Source organism: Notechis scutatus, chromosome 2, assembly GCF_049901735.1.
Source record: "Notechis scutatus isolate UNSWTSFEM ecotype Mainland chromosome 2, rNotScu1.2, whole genome shotgun sequence".
Lineage (NCBI taxonomy): Eukaryota > Metazoa > Chordata > Lepidosauria > Squamata > Elapidae > Notechis > Notechis scutatus.
Window position 1 is genome coordinate 67,261,524 of NC_142010.1, and position 23,502 is coordinate 67,285,025.

The window sequence follows — 23,502 nt, forward strand, 5'->3', positions numbered from 1 at the left end:
AGAAACTATGATTGCTTGGGGGAAGAATTTTGGACATGGGATTGATCTAGAGAAATTGCAAAAATTGTGGTTTCAAAATTATAAAATGACAATGTCAACAGCATATAAAGAAAATTTGTATAAGATGTTTTACAGGTGGCACTTTCCCCAGACAAGAATAGCAAGAATGTTCAAGAATAAATCCGAAAAATGTTGGAAATGTCATCAGATACCTGGCTCATATTACCATATGTGGTGGACTTGTGCGGATGCTAAAAAATACTGGACTAAAATCCACACGTGGTTGGAAAAAACGACCAAAAAGCATATAGATTTGAAACGAGAAATATTTTTATTGGGAATTTTACCTGAAATATATAGTAAAGACTTGAAATACCTGATTGTAAATGTATTTACAGCGGCTAAGTTTGTAGTTGCTAAAAACTGGAAAAATGAGAAAATACCATCACAGGAGGAAATCATTAAGAAAATATTGGAATGTGCTGAAATGAGTAGATTGACATTTGAAATCAGAGAACAAGATGATAAACAATTTTATAAAATTTGGGATCTATTCTATCAATGGTTAGACAATAAAATATAGTAATGAAATATGTAGACTTTTAGAAAATAATAAATATATAAAGATGTATTCTTTTCTTATTATATCTACAAAATGATTCTAGGATAGATCTGGGATGATAATCTGAATTGTCATAAAACAAATTAAGTAAAATATGATCATTTTGGAAAACATGAATGAATAAAAGTATAGTCAAATGATTGATTAATAATGATATTAATGTATTTAATATATTGATTGAAAATACGAGATTATATACAATGTAATTATAATTGAAGACTATGAAATGGAAGCACAAAACAATTTGTAAACCAACCGGCACACTGTATGTACATATATGGAAGATGATTTGATGTTTTTATGTTTTGTTTGTTTATGTTTGTTTTAAAAACCAATAAAAATTTATTTTAAAAAATTTAAAATTCAGGTAACTTAAGCTAATTTAAAGTGAAATTTAATTTAAAGTGAAAATTTGAAAGATACAACATTAAAATGTTAGAAATATGCTTCCAAAGGATTTGGTTAAACTGGTTGGAAGGCAGTACTGTATATCATAATTCATATTTGCCATTCCTCTATAGACTGATCTCTACAGGTTTTTCAGAATTTTTCATAAGTATCTTTTCTGCAAATAGTCAACACAAAAGAAAAACAGGCCCGTGCAAACTGGACCTGTTGAATGCACTCCCAGGTTTGGCTTATGGACAAGGACTCACAGCCTGTTGAGGGTCTCAGATCTAATAGCCCCCCTTTTTTCTACCTAGGTTTCCAGATAAGTGTGATTAGAGGAGACAAGACACACAACCCTGGTCAATAATCAGGAAATAATTAGAAAGACACATACAGCACTTTCAATCAAACACTAAGCATATCAAGTTGTTTTAAATATAGTGAGATCCAATGAATTTAAAGTAATAGTAAAAATGTATTAGTTATCGAACCCCACAATTCCACTGCCAGCATGGCTATTGATAAGAATTTTGGCAGTTGAAGTCCATACATCTGGGAACTCTGCTTTAAGGGTTCCCATTTTTCAGGATGAAGGTGGAGTCTGAAAGACTCTGCAGTCAGAGTGTCATTCTAGTCTCAGCCCTTGTTGTAAAGAAGTTGTTTGCAGGGAGCTATCCGTGGTTCTGCAACTGGCCACCAATCAGCCTTACTATATTGCCTGATGTGTTGTAGTCTGCAGGACTATGAGCGGACAATATTAAAGAGGTTCTTACATCGCTGTATTATATTCCTTAACATTATATTATTTAGTTTTTAAAGATTACACGATGCTTGTGTTTTAGTAGCATTTTGACATGAATAATTGGAATAGAAATTCTTGAAATAAGTGCATAATGATATTGATCGCTTTTGTTCCATCATGATTTCACACTTTCATGGCAGAAATGCTGTACAGGTTGAGATAACATGTTAGAAGCATAGAACATTTCATTTTTGCACTTAACTGGAGCTACCTTCAAGTCATAAAAATGAGCTAAGAGAGGGAGGGAGGGAGGGAGGGAGGAAGGGAGATTTCTGATGCTTCTTACTAGGAAGCAAAAGTCACTCCTGCCTCCACTAATATTTTGCCCACCTATGTTTCACTGTTTTGCTAAGGAAATATCTCTGAATTGATAACCAATGGGGCATGGGTTATGCAGTTGAAACCAAAATTAAAATGAGACCTTACAGTAGTTGCTTTAAAACTTGGCAAAAGGGTGGTGTTCTTACTATCTTTCTAAATACTGAGATTATGGGAGCTTAGTAGGCTTCTTTAAGGCATGCATATATAGCCTGCCACAGAAAATAAGTCTCTTTCCCCTGTACTGACAGACAAACTTCTAATCACAGAGGCATCTTTAAAAAGACCTCCTGGTATCAGACTGAGTAATGGTCCCACAAATAATCTGGCCATTCAAAGCTGTCATGATCAACATCAACTTGTTAAATTGTTCCTGCTAGGGTGACCAGTGCAAATCTTTAAATCCAGATATCATATGAACCTTGTTATCTTGAACTGAGCAGCAACCTGGCCACTACATTTCTGCATCAATTGTATTTTTGGCCCTTTCTCAAAGGTAAGTTCATGTATTGTAAAGCACATTGCAGTAGTCAAGATTAGTCAAAAGCAAGGCAGGAATGGTTGTTGCCAAGTCTGAATGGTTCATATAGGTTGTGTCAGTGCCCTATCTATGATTGTGCAAATGCACTTGTTACTACAATTCCGATCTACAAATCCGTGATCATTGGGGCTCAAGTGGCAATCCCTGTGGACTTACTCTTTTTGTGGAATGCAACTCCATCCACAACAAGCTTAAGGTCAGACCCAGTTTTGCCTACTAAAAACACTTCTGTTTGGTTGGGATTTAATTTCACCTTCTTCTCCCTCATCCAGCCCATTATCAAGATTGGGCAGCAACTACTCTAAGGGCTGGTTTTAATTTTGGTTTGAACTGGACAACCTATGCCACATTGGAGATTGATTCAGAGATATACCCTTACCTAAACAGAGATTAGAAACAAAATTAGTGGAGGCAGGAGTGATCTCTGCTTCCTAGTACAAAGCATCAGACATCTTACTTCCTCCCTTCCTACCTTCCAAGAAAACAGTTGGTCCACTAAAGAGAGAAGATGGCAAGGAAGTAACGGGCAGTAGAGAGAAAGCAGAGCTGCTTAACCCATTCTTTGGGTTAAGACCACTCAGCCTAACATCAATACCTGGGAAGATACTGAAAAATAATAATAAAAAACAGATCTGTGAACATCTAGAAACAAATAAAGTTATAACTAGAAGCCAGCACAGATTTGTTAAAAATAGATCATACTAAACCAATCTTATTTCATTCTTTGACAAAGTGACTAAATTAGTAGGCCAGCAAAATGCTGTAGGCATAGTATCCTTAAGACTTCTGCAAGGCATTTGACAAAATAGATCACAACCTACTTCTTAGTAAACTAGAAAAATGTGGGATAGACAGCATCACCACCAGATGGATTTGTAACTGGATGACACATCAGCCAGTGGGGATACTGCTTACCTCCCTCCATGTAGGGTCAGTACTCTTCAATATCTTTACAATGACTTAGATGAGGGAATAGAAGGGGACTCATCAAATTTGCAAATGACATTAAACTGGCAGGAATAAACCCTCCCCCCAAGAAGACAAGTGCAGGATACAAAAAGATCTTGCCAGATTTGAACAGTGGGCCCTATCCAACAACATGAACTTTAATGTGGAAAAAAAGCAAAGTTTTATACCTAGGCAGGAAAAATCAAAGGTACAAGTACAGATTAGGTGAAACCTGGCTCAAAAACAGTAACTGTGAAAGGGACCTTGGAATCCTTAGTAGATAATCACTTAAACATGAGCCAACAGTGTGCAGAGCATAGAAACAAAATCACATGACGTTTTAGTACTGCTTTATAAAGCCTTAGTAAGACCACACTTGGAATACTGGCATCCAATTTTGGTTACCACATTACAAGAAAAGAGGTTGAAACTTTGGAAAAAGTGCAAAGAAGAGCAACTAAGATGATTAAAGGCCTGGAGACAAAACATAGTTAGTATGCAGGAACAGGTAGCTGTGGAATCCATTCCATCCTGGTCAAGTTAACTAGCCATGTAGGGCAGAGATTGAGCAAGCAAAAGGGGACTTCATCTTTGAGTATAGTTTTCATATCATGTGAGTCCTGAAAAGAATCTGAATTAAATTCCTCTTACTTATTTTGATTCAATTAATCTTGTCAGTCTATCTAAATTTAGTTGGAGAAACCAGAAAAGGGATTCTCTACCTACAGAAGCAGTTTCAATGGGCAGCTGAACCCTCATTCGCAAGCTAGAAGGCACACACACCAAAAGATGAAATCACATTCTTTGGTGCAATGCTAGGCAGAGTCCTTATGCTCAAACAGACCTGCCTGCATGTAAACTAACAGATTTTTTTTTTAAAAAAACTTCAGACATCCATTAGCAGTAAAAGCCCATTAAACGAACTTTCAAAAATAAATGCAAATCGGGTTTGAAGAAATAGATTTGTGCAATAGTTCATTCCAGTTTTTTTCATGTCTCCTCTGCCTATTCTTAGATCATCCTGTAAAGGACATCTTTGGATTATAGGATTATAAAGGATTTGATTCTTCTTACTCTTGATTCAGTTCTGCTTTTATCACTGGGAAATTCAGGTGCAATCTGAATGATCAAGTTACCCCTAATGTATATGGCAAAACCTCTTTCTTTCTTATTGATATTAAACAGTCAAATGATGTGTGGGTAAGTTCTTAAGGTAGAATGATGTGTTCGAAGAAACTTCAATAAAAGCTGAACCTTCCTGCGAGAAGCATCTCATCACCTAAGAAGAGGATCATTATTTAATGGAATTTCAAAGATTCCTGACTTCCCACAGGTCAGCAAGAAGGATGTGAGACACAGTAGTTCATATAGGATGATCCAAGAGGCAGAGAGCTTGATACAAACTTCTCACACAAACTATTTTCCATTTTTGCATAAAGCCGCTAACTTTCATTCACCTGCCTTCAAAGCTGTTTTGTGCTGCAACATGCTGCCTCCACCTTAAAAAAAAAACAAAAAAACATAGTTATATTGCTTGAGGTTAACTTGAAGTGTCAAATGTCAATTCCATTAGCCAACTAGAAGATAATTGTAATAAAAGGATATAGGTTTCTATCTGCAATCTCTAATTTTTGAATTTAAAAACATATTTGAAAACATTCTATTTGTCACGATTCATAGAGGACATGTTCAAATCATAAGTACATGTTTTGCTGTTTTGCTATTGACAATATGTTATGCACAAGACTAATGGACTGAGTACAGTGACATTTGCATTTTAAATATATTTTTTCTGGAGGCAAGAGTGCATTATTTTTAAATGACATAAAATTCACTACAGGCACATATTACCAGCACTGGAGACATTTGCCAGAGTATCTTGCAACTAAAGATTGTTAGTGAATAGGCTATGAAGTTGGTACAGCATTTACTAGAGTTGTTCAAATATTTTTGTACTAACAGAATAACAATGGGGATATGATTTTTAATCACCTCAGTGATGGCTGGCTAATACTAGAAGATGCTACAGATTACTATTGGACAGCTGCTGTGAGTAGTTGTCCATTTTTTGTTTTTTTGCCATTGAATCCAGTGGTCAAAGCCCATTTAAGTCAGATGGGCAAAGATTTGACCAGAGGCAATTATTGTATTAAATCATAGGCAAAGCCAACTCTTGAGTCTGGGAAGTTTTGAGTCGAGGCACTGCAAAGGGAAATAAATGTTTTTTCTGCTTTAGATGCAGCGGTTCTGCTGCTTTTAAAATATTCATAGATATAAGATACTGAGAACTACTAAGTATCTCTAAGAGAATTTATTCCAAGAGGCAGGGCCAGGACAGTCCTTTGGAATGGAGATTCTCACTTCAGCAAAGTTGCTATTATTAAATAGTTTTAAAAGAGGAATAAGTTGACAGACAGAATAAAACGTCTTTTATCACCTCTTCTTCCATTTTAATATGATTTTACTATAACTTTTTAGTACAGTTTAGGAAATGTCTCTTAAATAAAAAATTAAATATATAAACTATATTGAATATGGTGATGGAGAGAAAGAGCCTAGAAGAGCCAAACATTTGAAACAAACGCCTGACCCTTTTCCTGTTCTATTCCATGCGAAGCATCTCATTTCATTTCTTAACGCTCTTATTTCTGAGCCTGAGTCCTGCCAGTCCAGTTAAAAAAGAGAATCTTCTTCCTTTATACCTCCTTTGATTTCAACAGAGTCCAGCCGCCTCAATGGGCAGTAAAGGATCTCATTTGTGGATATGAGGACCAGATGAATTGACAGGTTCAGAGACAAAAATACAAAGAGAGACCATTTTTCTTCCCTGGATCCTGGGCATCCCCAAATACCTGAAAAGTCGAACCTAGGGTCACATACAATCAGAACAGGGATGGAAGGGACCTTGGAGGTGTTCTAGTCCAACCCCCTGCTCAAAACAGGAGACTCCATACAATTTCATATGTGGCTTCTTAAAAGCCTCCAGTGATGGAGTACCCACAACTACTGAAAGCAAGTTGTTCCCTCAATTAATTGTTCTCCCTGTTAGAAAATTTCTCCTTTTTCAGGTTGCTTCTCTCCTTGTCTTGCCTCCTGGTGCTTTAAATTAAAATAGGTTGACCCCCTCATCTTTGTAGGAACCCCTCCAATGTTGGAAGACAGGTAGTCCTTTGTATTCAGGACACTGAAACCATTCTAAGTATGAACCAGTTGCCAAGCATCTGAATTTTGATCAGGTGACCATGGGGATGGTGTAAAGGTCACAACTGTGAAAACGGTCACATACCAATGGCATTTTCAGTGCCCCTGTGACGTTGAATGGTCACTAAATGATCTGTTGTAAATCGAGGAGTCCCTGTACTGTCTCTTGGAGTTCGACCAACGCGGTTAGCTCAGATCGTGCTGTGACTTAGGCCTTTCCATCAAGTGGTCGCAGTCCCTCGGCGTTCCCCCACCCACCCCACGAGTCAAAGGTTTCCTCACCTAGCCGCTCGAGCCACGCTCGGGCAAGCAAGGAGCCCAGCCGCTTGACTGCTCAAGGCCTGGAGCCGGCCTCTTCCACCGCCGCCCCCCTCCCACCCTCCGCTCGCCTCCTGCCCGAGCCGGGCGAGGGGGCGCGAGTGACGCTCTTCCAGCGGCCGCGGAGATTGGAGGTGACCGGAGGGGCGGGCCCAGCCGGCCTTAATCTTCCCCTTCATTGGGGAATATTGGCAGGGCACTGTAATCCACGAGCTGAGCGAGCGAAGGAGCGAGCAGGGCAGCTTCTGAGTCGAGCCGAGTCTAGGTTTCGTGAGGGACGCGCCAAGTTTTTGCCCGGGCGCGCGTCGGTGAGGAACCCCAGGAACGTAAGTCAGCGCCCCGCGAGGAGCCCGTTGCCGTGGGCGCTTCGCCTTTCCTTGCTCATTCAAGGGGCGCCAATTTGCCGTGGGGGCGGCGGCAGGGATGCCTTTGTCCCACGCTTGGGCGAAACCTTTCGACTTTCCGGCGACTTTCGGGTCCCGCTATTTTGCTGCCCCCCCCTCTCTCCTCAGGCCGAACCCCTCTTCCATCCCTGCCGGCTATTCCTAACTAGCGTCGCTTTAGTTTCCGACCGCGGATCAGGGTTGAGCGCACTTCAGTTGGAGAGGCGCTTGGAGCCCGCGCGGCACCCCAAACGGCGCCGAGCGTCTCTGTCTCTCTCTCTTGATCGGAGGTTTGGTCCGCAGCAGCGACACGTAGCCTCTCGGTTCGGGGAAATGAAGGTTAATCCGTGGGGAGGTCTCGTGCGTGGAATTTACTCCGTTGAGCGAATGCTGGACTCCCCGGGATTTTATGCCGCTGCCACCGAACCAGCATCCCTCTCCTCCTCGCGCGCTCTCTCCCAAAACTTTTCCCCCTAAGAAATGCGCCTTACCGTGGACCTTTACTTTCCTATTCGGGTTTTAGCCAGACAATGGTGGTGATAACGGGATTAGTTTGGGCTAACTACTGTGCAACGCCGCCACCACGTCATCTGAGCCATCAAAAGAGGGACGGAAATAGAACTGGGCTTATTGAATTTCTAGCCTTGCGACTTGATCGCTTGAGTCAAAATGAAGGCTCCAGAAAGGACTGAAGAGCCCCGTCAGCTTCTTCCTTTATGGGGAGGGACACCTTCACAAGCCAGCATCTTTCCTTGGGTCAGAGTATAAATGGACGATCATCTTGAGACATCCCTGCACTGCACTGCCACAGGCAGGCACTTGCCAGTGTGACCCTCTCCACCACTGGTGGCCACAGCATTTATTGCATGTCCTATGGTGTGCAGGGTCCCTTGTTATTTCCTAGCATAACTCATCTAACCCTGATGGTAGAGAGGAAAAGAAATAGGTTCCCACCTTCTATGTTCTATCTAAGAACCATTAAAATATGTTTTTTTAAAATTTGCTTACTCTGTAGAGATGGAGAGCAGAAAAACTATCAGTGAATTTTGGAACAATCCTGGGTTATGATATTTATGAACAAGAATGACATAGAATCTGTTCTGGGCCTCAGATTACAAGACGCTTGGAAGACAGAAGGTTGTCTTTTTGTGGCAGTCTCCCTAGTTATTGTTTTAGAAGGCGACAAGGATTTGGTAGAATAAAGCCAGCTTGTCAGATTCTCCCAAACTTCCCCCTTATCTTTGAACACTAGTAATTTCTACATGACAGCTGCCTTCCTGATCCCTGAGCCTATAATCCCAAATGTATAGTGGATCAAAGCAACACAATACACTGCCTGAAGCTCAGAATGGTCAGTGCTTCCAGACAAGGCTTTAAACACTATTTTACTCACACAGTTGTATGGAGTGGGAACTTTTAGAATTTTTATTCTAAATGTTATTATTTTCTCCTAACATCACAAAAATCAATTAAGGGGGGGGGGGGGGAAACAGAAAAGCACTGTGTATTTTGTATTCCAGAGCCTTTGATCAGGAAGTACCCACAGATTAAATAATTGGAGGAGAGCTAAAGTATTTATTTATTTGTCATATATAGAGAGTTCCCATTTCACTCCTAGAGTTCAAAGTAGAAAGAAAATATTCCGGGATCAACCAGAATAATCCAACCCAGAGCTTCAAAATTCTCAGTAATAATATAACTGTTTTAGGTCATGACACAGAACCAGAAGTTGGGACATGGGATTCCCAGGGTTTTCTTCTGGTTCCATATCTTTGCTGTGCATTGAACTGATACAGGCCAGCAAAATTCTCCGTTAAAATCTCACTTTGACACTATCCATAAGCAAAGCCCTCATAGATTCAATCAATATAGAATAAAGTTGTCAGCCTACTGTATATGGTTGTTTAAAGATTGCTAAAGTGAAGTCTGAATACTTCAGTTACTTGGTAGGCACCATGTAAAGTGATGTCTCTATATGTGAATATTTGGGTGGCATCTCCTGCTCCAACCTGTTTGCAGGTGAACGATGTATGCCAGATTAGTTCCTTTCTCTAAACGTCCTCTAAAGTGGTGCAAAATGGGATGAATGATATACTAATCTCATTGCTAAGACCGTTTCAGCCATACTTAAATATAATGCACTGTTATGTTAAATCTTAGAGTTGAGGCTGAACAAAGCCGTAAAATATAAAGAGTTGGATATTCTCCAGCGCCACCTGATTTGTCAGTTTGGGAGATGCTTTTCTGTTGTAGACTATGGAAAGTCTCACATTTCACATCGTTATAGCTTCAGCTATGAGACATTGCTAATACTCTGGCTGCACACTTTGCTATACTCTCTTCCTGGCGTGGGAAGGTAGAGTCCTACTTGAGGATAGACAGGGTAGAAAGACAGTGGTAAAGGACTTGCCCTGGATGAACATAGAGAGAGCTTGCTTTAGTGGTGCTGTTTTTGTGTCATGGAGGAAACACATAACCTTCGCTGGTGGGCTTTCTCCCTGCCCCCTGCACTGTCAGATAACTTTTTTCCATTTACTTACCAGTGTAAAGGTACCTTTTGGATTACAGAGGGGCAGAGAGGGGTATCAAACTCAAGGCCTGTGGGCCAGATGCTTAGATCTGGCCTGCAGGACTGCCCGCAAAGGACCGGCCTGTGAAAACAGAGCTTGGGAGGACCCCACATGGCCTGCCCGAGCTCTGCGATGGCATCCTGCAGCCCTCTGCCAGCAAAAACCAAGCTCGGGAAGGCTACAAGCGGCATTCCCAAGCTTTGTTTTCACTGGCAAAGCACTTGGGCCACCATAGGTACCCCAACACGAGTGACATCAAGCTGGCTACATCCCCTAGCTACACACACCCCTGCCCCCCCCCCTCCCAAGGTCAAACACAACCAGGGGTGGGTTTCTACCAGGTTGCACCTATTCGCTAGAACCGGTTGTTAACATTCTAAGCAGTTCGGAGAACCGGTTGTTAGAAGAAATTATTGGCCTAATCCTGTAAGGAAGGCAGGAAGAAAACATTCTGGTGTTGCTTACAGAAACTGCCTCTCCGTTAACCCTTATTACATTCTTGGCAGGACTAGACTTCCTGTCTCAGGAACGTCTCTGGAGGTTTTTTCCCCCTCCTTTGCTGGTACTTTGCTTGTGTGGAGTGACCACTCAAAGTTACAATGGCACTGAAAAAAGTGACTTTTGACCATTTTTCACACTTACGACTTTTGCAGCATTCCCACAGTCATGAGAGGCCAGGCGAAGAGATGCGTGCTTCGATGTGAGTGATATTGAGTTGGCTAATAACATGACCACCAAGCCATGCCCACCAATTAAGCCACACCCACAGAACCGGTTGTTAAAAAAATTGAATCCCACCCCTGAACACAACCCTGATGTGGCCCTCAATGAAATAGAGTTTGTGTAGAGTAAGCAGAAGAAGAAAAATCTTACAAAGTGAAATCTACGATAGTTGTGCAGGTAGCCTTCCATTTACAACCACAAGGACGCCAGAATTTCTGTTGCTAAACAAAGGCAATTGTTCAATGAGTAGTGACTGATTTTATGACATTTTTAGCCATGTGTTAAGTGAACCACTACAGTTGTTAAGTGAATCACGTGGTTGTTGAATCCAAGGCCCCCCATTGACTTTACTTGTTAGTAGCTGGCTGGGAAGTTTGCAGATGGTAATCACATGACCCAGGACACTACAACCATTGTAAATACATACTATTTGCCAAGCACCTGAATTTCAATCAGACAGCCATGGGGATGCTCAGCTGTGATGGTCGTAAATGCAAGGACTGGTCATAAGAAGTCACTTTTTTCAGTGCTGTTGTAACTTCAAACGATTGGTACCTGTATTTTCAAAAGAGAGATATACACAATAGGAATCATGTTGTCTTGTCACCTAAACTTGAAGGGTAAGAAATCAGTTTTATAAATCTTTTTTTTTTTTGCACATCTGTATGCATATAGCTACTGTTAGTGCTGCACTAGCAGGAATGCAGGAGATTAGGCTATTTTGACAAATTTAAGCCTAAAGTAAAAATTATTTATTCTAGAAGAATAATTTTATAACCACTTTTGTTCAGTTTTGCAGCATAAATTCAACGCCAGAAAAGTAAACACAGATGACTGAGACTTCATTTAACTTCTTTATAAATACAAAGTAAATTTTACAATACCAGTTGTAGATTTCTCTAACATGGAGCAAACTCAAACAGAAGCAAACATGTTACAGGTTCAGAGCAAAACAGCAATTCAACTTCAGCAGATAAGCAAACAAGCAAGTTAGTTTCTCTTTCACTTTAGAGTTAAGCAAAGAACAAATAAACCACACCCAGATTCTCTCTTTAAGTTTCAGCCCTCAATTCAGCTCTCATTGGCTGACCTTATTACTAAGCTCTATTCCAGTTCATGAATATACTCTGATAACTTTCAATTGGCAACTGATTTATCACAAGAAATTAAGCTTCCTGATAGCTTCCTGATTGTAGTATAGCTTCTTAATTAAAAGAGAAGCACTACTTTTTTTTAATGGGAAGACAAGTTGCTTTTTTTGCAAAAAAAAAAAAGGGGGGGGGGAAGGGAAAAAAAAGGCCACTATTATGCTTACCATAGATATTTTCCTGCCTGGTAACAAAGCAAAAGACATTTGTTTTCTTCTGGAAACAATCGAAAATTATTCTTGGAGGATAGGATGTGTGTCAGTAATTTCAAATGACTTCCTGTGGCTCTTGTCATCTCATTCATTCATTTATTTATCCATTCATTCATTCATTCTCTTGTTGTCACTGCCAACACATTATTCCACATGTTCATTTCCCAGGCAGATACAGGCAGATGGTGTGGTAGAACAAGCCAGGCAATGGTACGGCAGGAGGAGACCCTAGGCCTTCTCACAATTTAAATGATGGTTTTCTTCTCTAATTACAAGAAAACATTTGACATGGACGCTTTCACATATTTAGTGGTATCAACACTGTTTTCTCACCCATGTGAATGGATTGTGCAGTTTAGTATGTTTTGAAGATTTAGTATGTTTTGAAGAGAATATGCCAAGGTGACAATCCTGGGCTGTTTACCACACAAAATCAGGGGTCAGTTTGAAGAGTGCTGGCATTCTGTCTACTACTCTTAAAGATTTTCTTTTTAAGGTGTCATGCTAAGAAAATATAGATTGCTTCTGTACCAATAATGACTCAAGGTAGGAACTAAACTCTTAAATGAGAATAACAAAACTGGAAAACCAGTTTAGAAGAAAAAAAGTCCTGGTAGGTTGTAAATGTTTGTGAGGGAATTGGCAAGGGCCGCGGTGGCTCATGTGGTAAGACGCTGAGCCTGTGCACTGCTGTGGTCGGCGGCTCGATTCCCGTGAGGGAACAAACTGCATGGACAAGAAAGAAGTGTCCCCCACCCCCCAATTGCCTCCCGGCATTCAGGCATCCCACGAGTAAAGATAACACTGCCCAAAAAAAATCCTTTCACACAGGCAACCAGCCACCTCAGTAATCCCTGGCTAACATGTGCTATACGCTAAATAAATAAAGATGTGGGGGGCGGGGGCACTGGCATGATGGCAAGGGAACTTAGCAGTAGCACCCAACAAATGCAGCTAGAGGCACATAAATTCTGAAGAAAACAAATCCATTCCAGTCTGGGATGTTTTCTTTTATACATGCTTAACAAAACAAAGTATTAATTCAGAGTTCTGACCTGTTCATCCAGGGCATTGTTTTTAAAGCTGTGTTATACCTGGCAAGACAATGAAACTAGGGTGCTGTGCATTGGATAGGAATGGTTCCACTTGCTATGCAGTACATCGATGTGCTCCCTACTGCCGGCCTGTTGATTTTTACTCAGATATTTCCCAGTAATTCCTTGGTTTTCACTTCCTGAATCTTATCAAATCTTTGCAGGCAATATCATTAAACTTAAAATCAAAGATTAAAACTCTTTAAAAAGCTCTTTAAAGCACCTTTTTAGATGATAATAATTTCAGTTTGTTTATCTTTTTCTATCAACTATTCACTCCTTCCCCCAAATTCTCTTTTTTCATCCAAGTTCTGTTCCCATGGTGAAATTCAGAAGTTGAAAGGGAAGCTGGCACACGGTGAAGTGACCAAGATTGGGGAAAAATATTATGTCCTCATTTGAAGAAATGTTTATTAATTATGAAGAGAAACTCCAGGAAATTATGTTTGACCCATTCAATCCCATATTTATTTCCCAGATTAAAGGCATGTGATTAGATAACCAATCACCACACAAAGACCTATGATGAGATAAAGTTATCCTGGTTGGTTTCATGAGGCTCAAGACAATCAGGTTTCCAGATGATGAAGTACCATTTGGCATTTGTTTATGATATCTTAAAGGAGGAGAGTTCCTCAGGAATTTTTTTTACCTGTGCAAGGCCTTGCAGGCTGAGTACTATGGAAATTGTAGTTGAAGACAGCTGGATGGCACTAGACTAGAGAAGGCTGTGGCTGACAATCAAATTTCTGCCATGTTTTCTGTGGATGAGCCCTACTTTGCTCATTTTTTGCTAGCTCTTGACTGGTAATATTTTGAGAGTGTCCTATAGAGTTTCTGCTTTTTTTTTATACCACAGAAAATCTTACTTTTAGAGAAAGGTTAGAAGAAGTATACTTTTCTCTTTTTCCAGTGCTTTCAGGCAGAAAGTTACTGCACATCTATTCTATTCTGTGGGTAGGATAAGAAATAAGAGTGAAGAAGTGATAAAATGCTCCAAAGCATGATTATGATATTCATGCTTGGAAAAATTCTTCAAATGAGGCAAGGCAACCATAGAACAAATATTTCATCTACAAACATCTTTTTGGTTGCTGTTTAAAGATTTTGGCATTGACTAGATGGGTGAACATGCTGCTATGTATTTATAACAAGGATTACAGTCTGTTCACTACTGGCACCATTTTAGTACATTTTTTTTCCTAATCCAATTCTAGAACTAGATTTATTTAGTGAAACTTTTGACGCTAGCACAGTTTAGGGTTGTAAATGCTGGAAGAGTTTGGATACCTGGATTCTGCATGCATTTTTCATTATTATTTTGCAGGTTCTTGTAATATGGAGTATAATGACTATACCCTTCTCTACATAAAACTTTGATTTCTAGGCACTGCATAAAAGAACTCATGTTCCTTCCCAAAGGGCAGTTGGGGACGTGAGGACACACTTCCAGTCTCCATGGCTTTCTTGGCACCTGGAAGCAGCACCGGGGCGGGGTGGGGGGGAGTAGAACAATGGCCCAGAGCAAAATGGAAGGTCTTCATCTGACCTATTATTTTGGTCCAGTGACATCTGAAGTCAATAGCATCCGAAGAGCTGGGAATCAGCAAAACAGGCCAAGACCTAATTGATGATCTGAAGCGAGAATTGTTTTCACTGTCAGCTGAACACCGAGAATGTGAGGAGGAGGAGTAGAAGAAGAAAAAAGAACAAGCGGCATGCCTCCCAATATCAGTTGCTGGGGAGCATGATCAGGCAGATTTTGCCTGATATCCTACGACCCAGAGATGTCTGATGAGTTTCCTTGGAGTCAGGATGCTGGGCTAGATAGAGAGGCTATTGGCCTAATCAGACACAACTCTTCTGTTTCTCACCTACACAGCCCAAAGCGTACTACCTTTGCATTTTTACAAACCAATGATTGTACAATCGCTGTAGTATGCCTTCAGCACATATTGGAAGTTCATGGCAAAAAGGTTTAGCCGGGGCACGCTGCCTTCTTTAATTTTAGCAACATTAATTACATTTCAGCTTTTCTTTTCCAATATTCCACTTCAGGGAGATATAGGCAATTGGCAGTCTTCTGGCATACTGCATTATGTTGTCCATTCAGAGTCTGCATGCCATAATCCTGACCAATAAAACCCTGACAACTGCTTCACATATACTGCATGTGCACCTTGCATTTGATCTGCTCCAAATCATCCTCTCAATGTTCTTCCTCTTTTACAAACCCCCCACCTCTATCAATATCTAAATGAAGTATTTGGGTTTCTGAAGAAACATTTTGAAAGTTGGGGAAGGGGCAGGAATGGTGGGAGGGGAGAGAGATCACAAGGTGAAGAATGGGTTAAATACTCTCTCTTTCTGTTACTGTTTGCTATGTTATCTCCTCTTGAATCATATCCAGATACTTATGCATGAATTGTGTTATTCATCCTGGAAAATGGAGATCTGAGAAGATGCATGTTTTCTTTCTTCATACTTCCCAGGGGCTGCAAGCTGAGACTAATCATTATGGGCCCAGCAGGCTAAGTGCCCTCTGCTTTGAGATCAGGTGGATGCCCTTACGTTTGTCAGTTATGGACTGAATAAATCAAGAAAGCAAGAAACATTGCCTTAATAGTATATCCATTTCAGAGTAGGTTCATGCACTGCGGTCTCTTTCCTGATTCTCACCTGATTTTTCATGAAAGCGCCTTTGAAAAGTGCCACTCATCCTTTTTTCTGTGTTTTGTTTCTTGTTGCCTGTTGCCATCCAGTAATGTTTGATGAGCAGTTAAGAAGCAAAACCCCCGTTCCCAAGGTCATGTTAACCTGTTACACAGTAGAGAACATCAAAGGTGGTGTTGCAGACCAAGTTAGGAAACTGTACAACAATTGAAATAATTTGATAATTTAAGACAATGTAATTAGGATGTGAAAATCTTCCTTGCTTAATGGCTGCATTAAGAAGTTCTCATTTCCATGTCTTTCTAACAAAGGTATGCTTTTGTATAAATGACTAAGCAATGAGAGAATGGTGTGTTTGTTTGTTTTTGCAACCAGTTCAAACCATGTCTCCAAGAATTAGTTCACAGATGAGCAAATTGTGCAATCCAGGTGTGGCTGGGCTCTCCTTCCCAGCAGACTTAGCTAGCATGTGGCATGGTCAAAGAAAGAAGGAAGGTGTTGATCAATACTACCTGTAGAGCAGAAGTGCCTCATCTTTGTCTTTATTGCCAAATGGATTGATAAAGAACAATATTCTAAACATGGCTTAGATTTTGGGACATAGAAGGTCCCACCTACATATATGGGAATATGTTCCTCATCTTCCATATTGAGAATAGGGGTCTTAACTCATATAAGAATGAGAGACAATTGGGAATGCAATGGAACAGGTTACTGCTGAGGTATAGGGATAAATGTTTAAGATAAACATTAAAATTCAGAGGATTTTTATTCCCTACATTTTAACCTTTTATTGGAAGAGAGAGTATCGCTCCCAGAGTATCAGTCAGTGATGTGATTCAGCCACCTGGTTCTTTTGTCTACTTTACTGCACACAGTTCCGGCTTAACATTCTGCAGTGATAGAATTATTAGAAGGTACAGCAAGCAGAAAGTAAGACAGGAAAGCAAGTGAATATTGCAGTGGAGAGGCTCTTGGCTATGGCGAAGCAGTTGGGAAGGTTCAAGGAAGGAATCAGGCTATATGGCCACACACGACTCCATTGAATATATCCAAAATAACCTCCTAATGCATTTTGGCATATGACTAGAGACAAGATTCCGCACCAGGTTTTTAGTGTACAACAGATCCATTAGTTTTATGGGAACGAAAGCATATGGTAAGGATTCATGTACCTCTTGTACTCCCTTATGTCTCTTTTTTTCCCTTTCATAGAAAAGCCATTAAGAGGGGAGAGACAAGGTAACTGTTCAATATATTTTGACCGCAAGTGCTAAAAGTTGTCTGAAAGCACACAAAAATGACTAAAGTGTAGCAGAAGCAGTGGTGGTATTTGACCGGTTCTGGTGAGCCGGTGGGAGCGATGAGCAACGGAGACTGAACCGCTTCTTTCTGCTGCTCTACTGTTGGGCCCATCCTCCCACCCAGGCTCCCATACTCACCTTTATCTGCTGAATTTGAAGCACAGCTGCTTTGCGCGGTACAGAAGAGTGCTGCGCGGCGGTTGCAGAAGCGACTGGGATCGTGCAGGCTTGCAGGAGGTGAGTTAGAACCCCTCTGCGCCTGTGCAAAGTGCACGTTTGGCACAGGCATAAACACAAAGTGTGTGCACTTGCGCAAAGCGATCCCACCAAGCCATGCCCACCGAACCGGTAGCAACAATATTTGAATCCCACCACTGAGCAGAAGATGTAGAAATGAAGTTGAGTTTCATGGGTTGATTGGAGGAAAGTCTTCAGTTAGCTGCTCAGGGATGGTGAGGGCAAAATTTTGGGCAAATCCCCTCTGTCTTTTTAAGTGAACTGCATTTCGAGCACAGGAGGAGAGGATGGCAAGGCGGTGTCTTCTCTCCCCACAGAGAAGATGTCTATGTTATCCTAGCAATATTTTCTAAAGGAGTCTAAATTCCATTGACGTATCTGAGTAAATAGGACCCTTTGGGAGAGGATGAGAAATCTCCACAACGGATTATCTAAATACTGTAGCTTTCCATTGTTTTATGTTGTGATGCCAGCTACCTGGAGTTGGGAATGACATAAGAAAAGGGAGGGAAAAAGGTTTCCACTGGATGAAAATGGTTTCTGAAGCACCAAGGGAACAATGGGGGAACAGATTAGAAAGAGTGTCTGGCCTAAGCAGAATGCTGGGTCAGAGCATTGGGAGGGATGAATTTAAACTGGGGTTCCAGTTTGAGCTTGAGATTTCTCTTGACTTCATCTCCTCATCAGCCTGCAAGAAGGTGTGTATTCAAGCTCAACCATGGGCTAGCATTTAGACTGGCAAGGAGGCTGCAATATTTTGGGTGCTAGTTGGCTCTTCATAATTATTATCCAGATATTCAATTCCCAATAATCAGAAGGAGATTTAAAAAAAATCAGAACAAGGCATTGAAGCCCACAGCCTAATTAATATTAACAGCAAGCTCTAGTGTAACTGCTATGGGACCTTGAACTTTTGAGGTAACAAATAGGGGGGTGGAAGAGAAAGTCTGCCAAGACTAGAAAAGTAAGTTTTAAAGAGTACAAAGCCAAAGTTTTCTGTAAAAATAACACAAAAATAGGGATAATTCTCACTAAGGCATTATTAAAGAATTTTTAAAGATGCCACCTACCCTGATGTTCCTATACAACCTTTCTGGAAGAAATGAGTAACTAAATTTATCTGAAAGAGAGAGTTGTTAGATTTTAACTCAAGAAATATGTTAGCAGTTTGAATTTCCTGATGCCTCAGCAGAAGAGATGGCTGTGGCTCTCCCCCTTTCTCCAGGCCTCTTGCCATTCACTGATTATCTGTCTTTGCAAGTGCCTGGGATAAATATATTTTTTATTGTTACTTTTTTATTTTAGGGGTAACCTTAAAAGGAAGGTTGCTAACTGAAAAGTAAACAGGTTCAATCTTTTGAACTCATAAGGATGGAGAATAAATATGATATATTGGTTTAAGGGTTGGGCTGGGACTGGAGAGAGCCAAGTTCAAGTCCACCCTCAGACTTTGAGCATATCTTAGCCTAACTTAAACTGGGCAACTTTAAGATGTGTGGACTTCAACTCCCAGAATGCTGGCTGGGGAACTCTAGGAATGAAGCCCACTCATCTTAAAATTGCCCAGTTTGAAAAAGTTACAAGTTTTGCAAATAAATAAATAAAATAAATAAATAATAAATACACCAATCCTGTTCGGACACTGGATAGCCCTCAGAAGCTGGAGTTCAAAGGAGAGTTTGAATCAAATATCTAGTAGGCAGCTACAGTATATTGGAATATTTTTCTTCCTGCATACTGTTATGGCTTCCCAAATATCCTTGATGTGCCTAAAGTAGAGCTGAAAGTCTTCCTTACAATGAGGTTGCCCAAGCTATAAATTGTAATGCAGAATCTCCAGATATCTGGCTGTCCAAAAGGACAGGGTCAAACAGGTAAAGCTCTGAAACTGGTGTCCTCCTTAGGCTTTTCAAGGAAGTTAAAAGATCCTCTCCTCCCACCCAATTTCCTTTCCTTTCCCTTCTTCCATACTGTGTTCCTGTCATCTGACTCTTCCGATGCTCTGTGGCTTCTTGTCTTGCCCTCACACATTTCTTCATGCCTCATTATCGCCCTCCCTGGACTACTACTACTACTATTCCTCCTCCTACTACTACTACTACTATTACTTCCTCTTCCTCTTCAAAAAAAATGCAATACTTTTTTGAAAGCTGTCAATCTCCTAAAAACCTCTTGCACTTTCTCCAGCATCTCCAGCTTTCAGCAGTCCTGTTTCCCTCATGCCTCTCCCACTACCTATTTGACACAACCTATAGGAAAGAAAGCAAATCTATATGTCAATTGTCTGGTCAATGCAGGCCTGCTTAAATCTCTAACAGACAGGCTGTTCTAGACCATGAGAGAGGCTTCCTAACTCTTGAGAGATGCAGGCACATCAAATAGAGGAAAGGAAAGTAGATTTGTCACATGGTAGTGATTTCTTTTTGTGTATGTCACCTTTAAGGTTGTTATAAGAGAGACTGTAAGAAGAATCAGTCCAAAAAAAGCTGATGTGTGAGTTATCACACAGCAGGTGTCAAGCCCAGAAACATCACAGTAAAAATCTGGAGTGTTGTGTTTTTATTCCAAGATTATTAGGTTTGTGTTAATTATTTATTTCTGAGATGGTAAAAAAAAAAAAACCTGCAGAATATCGAACACATTTTACATCATTCTATTAGAGTTGAGTCTACCTTAATGATAATGAGGGACTACTGCTAGGAAATATATGACTCAAGGCAGACTCTCAGCTATCAGCAATTTACACATCCCTTCACTTTTTTGTCTTTAAATTTGCCACCTTCAACTATAGGGATGAGCTAAAAGGTCCAAAGATTGTATGGGCCTGCCTCCCAAGCCTCTTGCAAGAGCAACTGATTATACCTCAGCAGAACCCCTGGGATTTTGTTTCTTTGCAAACTTGTTTTTGCTAGACCATAATGCAGGACAGTTTGGATGTGGTCCGCATGAAGTTTGTTATTTCCTTTTGTAGCTCTGAGTTCCCATTTCCATGTCAGGCCTCTGGAGAGTGAAGGGGAATAATCCACAGGGCTTCTATCTGGAACTCTGTGATTTCAGCTGCCAGGGAACCCCTGGAATGAGGCTTGCATGATGAAAACCTGGCTGTGTAGCAGGAAACAAATTAATTTTGGTTGCTGAATTAATTCATCTTGAAATAGCCATCCTGCTCATTAATTGCATGTCCTGAAAGGTCAGGCAATATTTATTTTCTCCTTGAAAATATTTGAACAATTCTTCTCTTCTAGTTGCTTTGTAAAATTTGAATTTTTGGTCTGATGCTACACCTTGTTTAGCTAAGCCTTTTCAGTTTGAATTAGTAGACAGTTGATGTTAACCATATTTCAACCATTTGTGTTGGGTATTGTGTGATTGTCAAAAGCAAAAGGATTTTTTTGTAAATAAAAATTCACTGGACAGTTCTCTGTCTGAAGAATTCTGATCATAAAATATGTGGGAGGGGGTGCATTGTCCCTATTCATTTCAGCTGAATAGAGATACAGAACAACTTCATTGTGTATCAGGTGTTCCCAGGCTGAACAATTCAAAAGTACTTGTCCTCAAGCACAGGGGTCCCCAACCACCGGTCCGCGGACCGGTACCGGTCCGTGGAACAAGTCCTACCGGGCCGCTGGCTTGCTGGGCGCCGCCATCTTGTTTTGATGAAAAAGTGCTTCCGGTGAGCTTTTCCGGGTAGAAAGCTCACCGGAAGCACTTTTTCATCAAAACAAGATGGCAGCGCCCAGCTGATGTCGGTACCGGGCCGCGCCATAAAAAAGGTTGGTGATACCGGGCCGCGGCGTAAAAAAGGTTGGGGATCACTGCTCAAGCAGACCAAAAGCAAGCAGTTCAGCAAATGTACCACTGGGGTGTATAAATGTAATCATATCCTGACCATATTTGACTGAGGGTTAGGATTAAGAATTTCATAGCAGTGTTAGGTCCAGCTGTGTCTCAATGTGTTATCTTCCCCCAAGAATGGCAATTTGGGACCTCACTTTTAAAAAAAAGTGATTGTGTACTCAGATTAACAATGCTGTGGCAAAGTCATGTACTACCCTGTCTTCAAATGGCATAAAAAATAGAGGGCTGCAGCTGGTATTTTAGAATAAATGAGGCAGTTAAATACCTCTGCTCTGTTTTAATTGCAGGGCTGGCTAGCCTTTCTTATTACTCATAGATCACAGATGGAGAAATAAGAATTACAGAGGTTTGTGTAGAACTGTTGATATTTACATCTGCGTGAAACTGAAGCAAAGATCTTGACACTAATAGGAGTTTTACATTTATTGGTCAGGTTTTTTTTTTAGTAAGCACTAAGTATAAGTATGAGTTGGGGAGGATTCTAGAATGTCTTGGTGTTTGATGCACTGTTGGAGAATAAAGTGCAGCTTTGTGCTAATTTTCCTGAATGCCACATGTACAAAAAAAAACACCAAATCCCAATGCTTTTCCAAAACCAATCTGCAAGGAAAAAAAATGCAAAATGCAGAAAGGGTTTAAATGGCCTTGGCCATCTATACTAGTGAGGTAACCTTAGAGAGGAAAGTCTGGAGTTTTGCTCTAAAAGTTCTGTTCCAGGACAAAAATGTATTTGAGCTTTTTTGTTAAGATTCAACTTCCTTTTCTAATTTCAAATCTTTGGTTTAAAGCGGAGCTTAGACAACTAGAGGTTGGACCATACTGATGATTATTTAGTGCAGAGGTCTCCAAACTTGGCAACTTTAAGACTTGTGGGCTTCAACTCCCAGAATTCTCCAGCCAGTTGCCAAGTTTGGAGACCCCTGATTTAGTGTATGGTGATGTTTCATTAGCCAGGAGACTACAGCATTAATACAATGAAGTTGTATGGCCAATTGGCCATACCAATGAATGAATGTTTATTTTCTGTGGTGTAAAATCAACTTTTCCCCCAAATGTCAATGAATCTCTACTAGACCAATCTATGTGTCTTTTCCTTTGTCTCCATTAAATAGCGTCACATGTCCATTCCATGTGTGATGGGGAGAGAGAGAGAGATGCTAGCTTGGCCTCTTATTTTCAGAGTTTCTGGAATGCTTGGAGGGATAATCTATTGCAACAAAACAGAAGAGGTATTTTAACAGAAGGCATTTTAAAAACTAATGGATTTATTATGACATATGATTTCATGGGTCTCAATGGCACAAAAGCTTCTGCCACATTAAATTGATTAGTCTTTAAGATGCCAGAAGATTCTTTGTTTTTGCAGTTTCCCTTTTGCTTTAAATGGTTTGAGGGAATGTGTTTGTGTTTGTTCTCTCCCTCCCTCCCTCCCTCCCACTCTCTTTCTCTCTCTCTCTCTCCCCTCTTCAGTAGCAAGAAATCTGAAAGAATCTGATAGCAACTTTTCCAACAAAACTGATTTAAAAAGCGTAGGTCCTAAGACGATTCCCATTCTTCTTAAAAAGGCTTAAGCTGTTTTCACACAATATATTTTTCAATGATTTTTAATTCATAGAATTAACCAAATTTCTTGTCTTTGTATAACAGCCATAAACTAATCAACTGGACAAGGTTATGACAATACATCAGGCTAAAAGAAAGTTAACTGATTTGTGTTTGACAATAATGTAGCAAAATAAAGAGAAATTAAGAATCATGATTCACTGTATTGTGTAAACACTGAATCTAAAAGTCAAGGCACAGAAGGAAAAATAAGTTATGGGAAGAAAGATGTAGAGAACTGTGAATTAGTGTTTCTATCCAATTTGTTCTCCATTGATCTTAACACATTGAGACTCTTGAATAGCATTGGTGATCCTTAATGATCTGGCTGATGATTGACATTGAAATGCCTTGCCCTTCGGTCTAATGTGGACTGGATTTCATTGAAACTGTTGCAGAATGTATTTATAGTTCACACTGAGGATCATATAGTAAAATTTACACTATTGTATAAACATTATTATGAAACAGTTGGGTAACTAACTCATAAACAACTACTGGCATCAACTTGTCTCTCATGAGAAGAATAAAGCAGAGGGGAATAGAATGAAGGCC

The 23,502-nt window shown here is 40.3% G+C and overlaps 1 protein-coding gene and 1 long non-coding RNA gene across 4 annotated transcripts in view; one reads left to right on the forward strand and one right to left on the reverse strand.

Annotated features, from left to right (window-relative positions):
* Window positions 1-1,192: 1,192 nt before the first annotated feature.
* LOC148132058 (uncharacterized) lies at window positions 1,193-7,212 on the reverse strand. Its single transcript, XR_015747553.1, has 2 exons — window positions 7,105-7,212; window positions 1,193-5,120 (listed from the first exon to the last, which is right to left on the reverse strand). It is a non-coding gene; the product is annotated as an uncharacterized LOC148132058 (long non-coding RNA).
* Window positions 7,213-7,262: 50 nt separating this feature from the next.
* Window positions 7,263-23,502, forward strand: part of SLC38A3 (solute carrier family 38 member 3) — a 62,140-nt gene continuing 45,900 nt past the window's right edge. For 2 of the 3 annotated variants that reach the window (XM_087954994.1, XM_087954996.1), the window contains exon 1: window positions 7,317-7,466. The gene's annotated coding sequence lies outside the window, so the exon portion shown is untranslated. Of the gene's footprint in view, window positions 7,467-23,502 lie in introns of all 3 variants that reach the window. The other variant, XM_026673297.2, reaches the window with a different exon arrangement.